At 35.2% G+C, this 10,715-nt stretch overlaps 1 pseudogene; it reads right to left on the bottom strand.

Annotated features, from left to right (window-relative positions):
- Positions 1-5,408: 5,408 nt before the first annotated feature.
- LOC146915563 (uncharacterized) lies at positions 5,409-8,631 on the bottom strand (annotated as a pseudogene).
- Between the last annotated feature and the right edge of the window lie 2,084 nt (positions 8,632-10,715).

The raw sequence follows: 10,715 nt of genomic DNA, 5'->3' as shown, positions 1-10,715 counted from the left end.
CTGGAACCAGTAGAATACACATCCATCCCTTTGATTGCAAGGCCAATTCCTTATTGTTTGTCTTACTTTCTTTTCCCTTTATAAGTAGCATGTTAAAATAACCAACTCCAATATCTAAGTATAACTCAATTCCTCTCGTGCAAAATTGCTTTTCATACGGCATTGAACAAAAATTTGTACGCCCAAAATAAAGAAGAAAAATGCTCAATAATTTCATAAATATGGCTCAATAGTTTAACATGCAAATATCTTACAATAACTACCTTATTATTATTATTGAGGCGTGAACATTCCATGAAAATTGCCTCAACCACATCAGAAAATAAATTCCATCAACTGAGTTTTAAGAGGGTCATTAACCCATTCTGAATACAAATGTCTTAAAAACCAGTAAATTTCAACAAAATCAGCTATTTCAATAAAATCTTCATCCAAAAGTGCATGCTTAAGTTGCTCCGGCATCATAGCTTTCATGTGGAAGACAACACAGTCAAGAAATGCAGCATAACTCGCCTGATCAAAACAAACTAAGCAATTCAATACTACAACAATACCTTTTTGTCTCTACCATAAAATGAAATGAAAATTAGTTGCATTATCAAAAAGTGAGAACAACAACAATAATGGTGAATTTGTCATGGCAAAAAATTTAAAGATAAAAAAGGACGTGATTTGAAGAATCTGGTAAGAATAGCTACGTTAACTAATCAATTGCTATATGTTTTGAGAATTACTATCACTTAATTTCTACACACAAGTTGACATTTTGACATGTTACAATCACATGAATGGATTGAGTTGTAAATTTTTTGAAATTTTAAAGAATCAGTTGCAAAGAACATCAACAACGTTAATTGATTGACTCTCAATAATAATATCCCTAACTAAACCAATATTATTTTTTTTTAAAAAAACTTCCAATTTTTCTGAAGAAGCCAAGTTATCCCACAAAATTGACACTAATGAGAATCGAATTTGAAAACTTGAAATTAAACCAAAGTTTTGATAAATTTATCTACGCTATCAATGTTTGTGATGCAATATCCAGCGACCACAATTTAAAAATTGGCCATACAAACATCAAAATCATTGATGGTGTGGCCCACATTCAATCACAACATTATATTAAGGGTGTGTTTGGTAAAATCACAGAAAAGTACACATAATTTTTTTTTGGTTACAAAAGTAAATTAGAAACAGAAAACAAAAACAGAAACAGGAAAGCAGAGGACAGAAATAGAAACTAGGCCCTAGTGAAGAGGGTGCCTGAAGCGTCGTTCCTAATCAGAGCCGGAAGGTCGATCGGTGGCGAAGGGTGCACGGTGAAAACATCACACATAAATTTAATATGTTATTTAAGGACATATATTTAATATGTTATGAATTATATTTATAAACATTTTTAACTAATATATTTATTATAACAATTTGAATTTATTTCAAAGTATTTTTTGTCTTTAAAATGATAAATGTGATATATGAATTTGTATTTTTTGTCTTTAAAATGATAAATGTGATATATGAATTTAATTGAGATTATATTTAATAAATTTGTATATTATTACAAAAAAAAAAAAAAGGAATGAGACCGTATAAAAAATACAAACCTCAAAACATATTTCAACAAACAGGAACATTAAAAAAACATCAAATAGAAAGAAAAAAAAAGAGTGAATAACGCAACCGTAAAAAAAAAAAAATAAACACAATGTGGGTAGTTGTTTTCTTGAATGGGTAGTTTTTTTAAAACAAAAAATAATATAAAGGTTAAAAATGGAAGAAAATATAAAAAGCTACCAGCTATAAGCTCAAAAGCTACTTGAAATAGCTTCTCAAAAAACGCTATAAGCTCATGAGAAAATTTGTTGCCAAACACGTCACATTTTCATCCAACGAGCTAATTATAAGCTAATCTAACGAGCTATAAGCTAGCTTATTTATGTTACCAAACACAGCCTAAAACTTATGCCGAATAGCGGTCAAATACATATGAAACACCAAAAAAAATTATGATTTATGACACATTCAACTATTCTAAAATTCTAACCGACAACAAAATATAAAGAGAGAACAAAATCACTACAAGAAAACTGAAGTTTAGAGTCGAAAATTTAGCGTCGGCCCCCGACACCGACGCTACTAGCGTCGATTTAGAGTCGGTTTCACCTACGCTATAACCCTTGGTTGTTTTTCTTTTTTTTTTTCCAGAAATATATAGCCTCGGCTAGGCCGATGCTAAATTTTCAAAATACTGATGGTAATTTTCTAAAACCATTTTTGTACACTTAACATCCGCCCATCCGACTCTAAATCTTAATCCATTTTAATTATTTTATATAAAAAATAGGATTAAACACACTTTTTACCCCCTAAGTTTACAAAAGTTGCAATTTTGGCCCCCTATTAAAAAAATGGCAAAAGTGACCCCTCATATTTAGCCCCTATTGCAAAACTCCAATTTTGACCTGGTCAATGCCATGTGGCATCTCACTTGAGTGAGTTGGATGTCACGTGTGTATTTTTTAAATTAAAAAAGAAAAAGAAAAATCCAAATGTGTATTTTATGAATTAAAAAATAAAAAATAAAAAGAAATTGGAAGGGGGCACGTGAGAATCCAACCCTTCATTCTCTCCCTTCTTTCTTCATCAATCTCTTCCCTCCTTTATCTTCTTAACCCCACAACTGATCAAACCCAGCAACTTCAAATTCTTTTTTCATAAATTAATTTTTTTTTGCACAAATCAATATATTAACATAAATTTCTCACAAGAAACATGGATAAATTGTCTAAACAACAACGACCATAAAGCTTCATTGTAAAGAGGGCTTTTGGGGGCTGAGCGCAGTCATGTGGCGGAAGGAAGATTCAAACGATCCTCTCACGGCAGAAGCAACGACTATCTTGTTAACTATTGACTTTGCGCATGACTGTTGCTTTCGAAACAGTGATAATGGAGTCTGATTATGAAGTGGTTACCAAGGCCATCATGGAGAATAGCAGGATCTACCATCCATGGGGTAGATTGGTGGAGAGGATTAGGAAAAGCTTAGGTAGCTTTCAGACAACGTTGGTTCAATTCACTAAACGCGAGAACAACAAAGTTGCACATAGATTAGTTAGCCAAGCACATATAGGATCTGGAATTGATGATTTTATGAATATGGAATTATTCGGGGTGTTTTTGTGTTAGATATTGATTTATGGGTTTTGCTTGAATTGATGATTTTATGAAGATGATTATGTAAGCTTAAAGAAGAAGGATGAAGATGAGTGAGACATTGAAGAGTGAGAGAGATGAAGGTGAGGGAGAGAGTTGCTGGTGTGTGTTCGTTGCATTCTTTTCCTTTTTTTCTCACGTGCGGTTACCTTTTTTTCTTTTCCTTTTTCTTTTTTTAATTCAGTTGGTAAATATGTGGATTTTTTATTTTTTAAAATTCAAAAAATATACAGCTGGCAACTTTTCATGCTGAGTGGCTTGACACATGGCGTTGACCAGGTCAAAATTGGAGTTTTGCAATAGGGGCTAAACATGAGGGGTCGCTTTTGCCATTTTTTTAATAGGGGGCCAAAATTGCAACTTTTGCTAACTTAGAGGGTAAAAAGTGGGTTTAAGCCTAAAAAATATTGTGTGGGGATCAAACCCACATCCCTTAAGGGCTGATAACTCTTTTACCATTATGGCAAGCTTTATATTTGTATTTAATTCGCGTGTAATGATATATAAATACTAATTACCACACAAAAAAAAAAGTATAAAACTCAACACAAATTTTTAATTAACGTTTTAATAATATACATGACTCAACACAATTTCCCTCAGTTTCCATCTCGTTTTCCTTCCTCATCCATTCCACCGCGACACCACCAACAACTCTCCTCCCTCACCATGGTTATGCTACTCAATCTCTATGTTTGTCTATGGTTAATAACTGATGTTCAATTTCTAGGGTTTATATCAAAGGGGTTTTGGGATTTAGGGTTTTTCCATTGTCTATAGTTGTTCATTCTTTCTTCTGTCTTTGATTCATTCACTTTCCTTTCACTTTCTCATTTCCTTTGATAAATCTCTTGGACTAAAATTTTATCTATTTATTTTGAAGTTATTTTTAAATTCTTTTTTGGAGTTCTTCATGTGACTTGTATATTTGGGGATATTATTGTACTTATAGTCTAGTTTTTGATTTAAGAGTTTTGATTATTTTTAATTTTTTAGAAGTGAAAGATATCATAGATTAGACGGTACCCAGATTTTTATTTTTAACCATTGAAATATCATTTAATAGTATACAGATTTTTTATTTTTTATTTTAAATTAGATCCGTTGTAAATGAAGTTTGACAATTATGAATGAATAATTTTTAGTATTGGTGTTAATTTTGGGTAGGTTGTATGCAGTATCCATTATGGTGAGAAAATTGTTGTTGACACATTGCATAAGGCTGTGTCACACATGTAAAATATGCTTTTGGCCCCTCGGTAGTTAACTGCCGAAGAATTCATAGCCGGCTGCAGTTAACTGCCGAGGAAAACATTTATGCAGACAGTTGGTTCTGCATAAATGCTAAGCATTTCCAAGCCATTTTTAGACCAGTTTTTACCTGTAATTAAACCAGAGCAATTCCAAAGGCAATATAATTCATACAACATTTAAACTCACTTATAAACAAGTAAAATACAATATCTTTTACAATTGTCCATAATTAAATCAATCCGACATTTGGTTCAAAATACACAAAAGTTTGAAATTCATCAAAACGTTACAAAGTTTCCATAATTAAGTGTCCATAATTAAACAACACATTACAACTCATTACACATCATTAAATTAAATTAAATCCCTACTTACATTCATCACAATTGCATATGGAACGAACATACATATATAATATATTATTTTCCACCATATTCCGAAACATAAATATGAGGTCGCTATCGTCTTTAATAAGCCAAGGCATATAGCTTGCCGTTTTCCATGCGTATTCATCTCTATCTTCTCCTAGGTCTATGCATGGCATTTGACCAAACAAGTGCCGTGTATATTGATTTTCACCAAGATGCTCAAAATAAGTGTTAAGTTGTGCCTTCAAATCATCAAGAGAGTCCGTCCTCGTTATCATAACTTTAACCGTCTTTTTAAACGCGGAGTACCTAACACGCCCTTCAATTTTTGCAATCTCAAACATGTTTCACTTGACAAAAGCTTTAAGAAAAGAATCATAGATTAGAACAAAATTAAATGGAATGTAATAACGAATAAATCAAATGTGTAAACATTAATAAGCTATAAATAATTATTGCACTATTTTCACCACATAAAAGTCATATTATCATATATATCAATATAAATTACATAATATACGTCGGTGTAATTTCTACCAAAAAAAAGGACTAACACCGAAAAAAAAATCACTCGTTAAAGGGTAAGTGATTGGAGAAGATCAAGTTGCATAGAATCTTCCTCATCTTCCGCAATAACTTCAAATTGTTGCTTTGGTTTTTCGGGAGTGTCCAACAAAATAGACGCCGCTTTGTTTGACTCCTTTTGTGGTTTCGGCGGTTTGTTTCCACTTTCAATAGCCATGAGCTTTCGGAACAACTCATGTTGATCCAAATACTCATCTTTCCAAGTCACCGCATCTTGTTTCTTGTGACTGTGCCACTCCGTAGATGATGGAGGTAGTGGACAACCATTCTTCAAGTAAATAAGCACAAAATGATTCGGAATTACCCCAAGGCACATGATGGGAGTTTTTTGCTTACCCTACGGTGGTGGCCCTCTTAGTGGGAAAAAAGATTCCGAGTTACCAACTTCAAGATTTGTCAACACGACCACACACCTTTTGTAAACATTAGCAACAATGTGTCCCATGTCCGTAAAAGTCAACCACTTATCAACAAGATGTGCACAACTTTTTGTATTTGTGGAAGGATGTAAGCCATTTAAAATGTAGTTATAACGATCCTCACCCGCAAATACTTCAACATAATCATCTCTATGATCTTTCAATTCTTGAATAAGATGTGTACGAATCATGAGATAATTTTGTTCGGTCAAGCCCATGAACTCGGCTATAGCCCGGAATCCACAATGTCCATCGCCAATAACATCCACCACTTTTTCAATAAATGGAAGCATGAAGCGTGGCATATAATCAATAGGCCTCATAACCGGGAGAGCCTTAGGCTTTGGATACCGAGAAGGTGGTGGAAGTGGGGAAATTGGTGTTTTACCATGACGAGCACCTTTTTTCCTTTTATATGATGATGTTGTTGGTGATGGTGAAGGTTGACTTTCCGGATTTTGGGAATCATCAACCTCCCAAGAAGAAGGGATCCGACTAGTCGATGTAATTTTTCCTTTAGACCTCGCAATGTCCACTTTTTTCTTGGCTCCCTTGGTTGGTACTTTTCGTGGTGGTGGAGACATCATGGTGGTTTTAGGAAATGCCAACTGCCGCAAAGCCTCTTTGACTTCAAACTTCATTTGGAAAGGGAGTTTCTTGAGACGTTCTACAAATACCCTTCAACTCATCATCGACAGAAAAACCAACTTCATTACTTTCTTCGCCCATGCGTAACCTTTGCCAATGGTGGCGTATCTCATCCAATAAAATTGGCTTTTCTTGAAGAAGTTTAGTAGCAATTTCGCATGCACATGGTAGGCCGTAAGATGTCCTTTAAGCACAACCACAAATTTCCTCGTCCATGCACAACGTTTCCCTACAACGTGACTCTTTCAAGGCAATGTTGTCCAAAGCATATATAGACACATGACCACCTAAGCCGGAGTACAAAGTGACATCTTTGAATCTATGTTCCAACACGGTAACGCTCTGACCAAAGGTTGTTTGTATCGTAGTGAACTGAAGCAAGAACATGTCATGAATTTTCTCCCAGCAAGTACCCAAATCACCCACACTATTGTCCAAATATTTCTTCACTAAAGCATGAGCCGATTCTACCCTATTAGTGGATCTGCAACCAAGATGCAACACACGGTCTGTAAATGCCCTCACTATTTTCTCCTTCGCTTCATTCAAGGTGGTCATGGCATACTTTAGGAAAGGTGGGAAATCACTACAAGCATCTTGGAACTCCACTAATGCATTTGCATATAACTCTTGAGTGGGCGATTCAACCATAGATTTCCATGCCCTCATGATCTTCTTGACAACATCATGATTACTCACCTCTTTCCCATCCTTTTTTCCCAAATGATATTTACAATCTAAGATGCACCTTTTTTTTAACATTTGCTTGCACATGAAAGTAACAATTCATTGCATAACTTTTCGAGAAAACAATTCCAACTGCTTTCAACAAAGACCCATCCCTATCGGTAACAATCACCTTAGGCATATTCATCTTTGACGTAAGAAGTTTACGCAACATTTTTAAAACCCAAACAAAGTTTTCCTCTTTCTCATGTGTCAAGAATCCAAACCCAACCGAATATGTCAAATCGGTCGAAGTGACCCCAACTACCTCAAACATTGGCATCTTGTACATGTTGGTTTTGTAGGTGGAGTCCATAACCAAAACCGTTGGAAAATTGTTAAACAACTTAACAGGTGTTGGATGAGCCCAAAAGATATCTTCGATTGTAGTACTTTCACTTTGTGTTCTTGAGTAATATGTATAGTTGTGCTCCTCCAACTTCGAGATTAGATATTGCAACGACTTCTTGTCACCTCTATTTGCCTTCCATATTTGTTGACGTTCATTGTACACTTGCTTCACATTTGTCATGCGATGTGGTCTTTTGTTCCTCAAGTGTATCTAAATATTTCTTGGAAGCATCTTGCTCTTGGTCAAGTCACGTACAATCTTCTTGTCGTCCTCCTTTAATCTACCGACAAGAATGTGTCCTTCTAAAGCCGGCTCCATTGCATGGTTGTGAACTCCATTAAGAATGTTCAATCCCCATTCCTTTGTTTGCGTACTTTGATATCCACTAATCATGAACAAGCACCCACATTTTCTTGAGCCCGTTATCGCATGTTTCGGTTTTTTTAGGCACTTTGTGAGCTCCACTCCTTTCACACACTAGGCGCAACATTGGATGGATCAAGCTTGATCTTTGTGTAACAATTGTAAATCCCGCCTTATTTGCTTGACGACGTACCCACTCAAGCAATTCTTCTCTATCTTTCCACTTAACGTCGTCCGAAAAAAACCTAGCCGTGTCCACTTCGTGGGCTTGAAGTGGGAGGACACCGGGGCCAACATATTTAGAAGCTTCAACATGGACGAAAGCTCCATCAATGTTTGGTTTGGCTTCAACCTTAGGCGGTTTGACATCTCCGGAAATTTGGACAAAATTTCGTTTTGTCTCTCCCGGAACATTTTCCGCGTTCTCTACCATTACTATAATTAAACAACACAAAAATATGAATTAACAACTAACTAATGCATAAACATACATTCCATAATGAATTAAAACAAAGAAAAACAAAAAAAACAAAGAAAAAAAAATTGAAAAAAATGGCAGTAGCTGCCATTTTTCGGTTGTGAAATTTTTTTCACAAGTATTTGTTTTCCTCGGCAGTAAGCTACCGAGAATTTCCTCGGCAGTATACTACAGAGATTTCCCATGCCAGGGTTCTACGTAACTAACGTAGATACCCATACAATAATCAAAAAATAAACCGATTAAAATGCTCAATGCCTATTTTTTTTACGTCAAGAGTGTGTTGATAGCTCTTATGCTTGATGCTTGAATCATTTTGGAGCAAGATTTGAGGGGGGGTTGGATGAAGGTATGGAAGTTTATGAAAATAGTGTGTAGGGGGAGCAGGTTTCCTGTTTCATCTGATGAAACATTTCTCGGCAGTTAACTATCCAGGTTTTCCTCGGCAGTTAGTTACAGCCGGATTTTGAATTCCTCGGCAGTTAACTGCTGAGGGGGCATAATCGTATTTTACATGTGTGACACAGCCTTATGCAATGTGTCAACAACAATTTTCTTATGGTGATTGTGGTGGTACTTTTTTACACTTTGGTAACTAGCTATTATGGAGAATATGAAATAGAAATAGTGACAATTAAACATTTTCTACACTTTTGTTTTGAAGCCTTTCTTTTTTGTGCTCTCTTATTATTGGGTTAATATCATGTAAGCTGGTGTGTTTTGGTTTTTGATTTTGCTCTGTCCTATCTTGGTTTAATTTGTTTTCATCTTTGCTTTGTTATTGCAGGTTAACTTCATCTCCTTGAATGGAGTTATGGAAGTCATATTGTGAGGAGCCCAATTGATTCTAGATGGGGTAATGGATTTTCATTAGCATCCTTTTAAATTTTCACTCTATTATAAGGCTTTGTTGCTGCTATAGTGGAAACACATTATTACCAACACCTCGTACTAGTGCAATTCTTTCCTTGAGGTAAGGACTATTCCATTGTTTTCTTTCTTTAAACCTCTTTCATTATGTTCTAATACTACATCCTCTTTGTTGAAGAAAACTTGAAACCTTTGTTCGTGCGTCTGGTTTGTGGAACATCTAAGAGTGCTATCGTCGAAAGGAAATCACTTCGAGGTAAGGGCATTATTCCTTACAATCATGTAGGTCATAGATTCATTGGGTTGGTTGGTAGTAGAACCTTGTCATACTAAAAGATGGAAATTTGATACAAGTAAGAAGAAAGAATGTAATTCTAAATGTGAAGGAGTCTCATAGTTTTCTTATATTGGTGGTTTAAAAGAAAAAAAACGATAGTAATAATAATTGTTGTATAGAGCTAATAAATATAGTGACAGTTGTGAAGCTAAAAGACTTCAACAAATTGTAGAGACCTCTGTTGTCAAAGCGGAAACGCGACGCGGCGCGGCCACCCCAAAAATTGACGCGGCACAGTATGCGGGCGTGACGCGTGCGCTATTACATGACGCGGACACTAATATATTTAATACTAAAATAGTATGATGTTGATTTTAGTATTAATATAGATCAAAAATTAAAGATTATTAATTCATTTTCACTTATAATTAGTTTATTTTCAATTTTAATAAAAACTTAATTGATTTTTAGTATTAAAAAATATACTTAATATTGACATTCAGTATATTTTTATGAGCTTATTCGTAATTAGTATTATTACACATTGTTACTTATTTAAATTAATTGATTTTTTTTAAAAGAGAAACATAACTAATTTTTTGGTCTAGCACAAAGAAAGAAAAAAAGGGGGTAAAGAAAAAGACTCAATGGTTGTTAAATGGGTAAAGAAGTTCAAATCAGAAATAGATTGATAGATTGGGCCTAGCCCAATACCCTACTATAAAACAAAATAATAAAACCCAAGCTTTCTCCTCTTTCTGTAGCTGCCGCCAGACCATCTTCTTCTCCAACCATTCTCTGTTCATCATTATCTTTCATTTCTTCTCATTCTTCTTTCATTTCGACCTCAGATCCAGTTGTTCCAATCTCATATCCAGCTGTTTCGACCCTGAAAAATGGTTTTAAGTGAAAAGTGGCCGCCTTGACCCGCTTTTGGTCCGCCCCGCTCCACTGGATTGCAGCCGCGAAACCCGCTTTCTCCAAACGCGCTGTGTGGTGGCGTTGTGACGCGGCAGTTCATTTTTGGCCTCTCCGTGCCGCGATAGCGCCGGGAGCGGCCGCGTTTGACAACAGAGGTAGAGACATCTTAGTTTATTGGAGTAATACTTGTGAAAATGAGTACAAAGAACACATGTATATTTGTAACCTACCTATA

This window comes from Medicago sativa, chromosome 6 (assembly GCF_051527215.1).
Source record: "Medicago sativa cultivar Bolivia chromosome 6, Bolivia_mono, whole genome shotgun sequence".
Taxonomy (NCBI): domain Eukaryota; kingdom Viridiplantae; phylum Streptophyta; class Magnoliopsida; order Fabales; family Fabaceae; genus Medicago; species Medicago sativa.
Note: the sequence above shows the minus strand (reverse complement) of the source record. Positions and strands in the feature narration are given on the sequence as shown.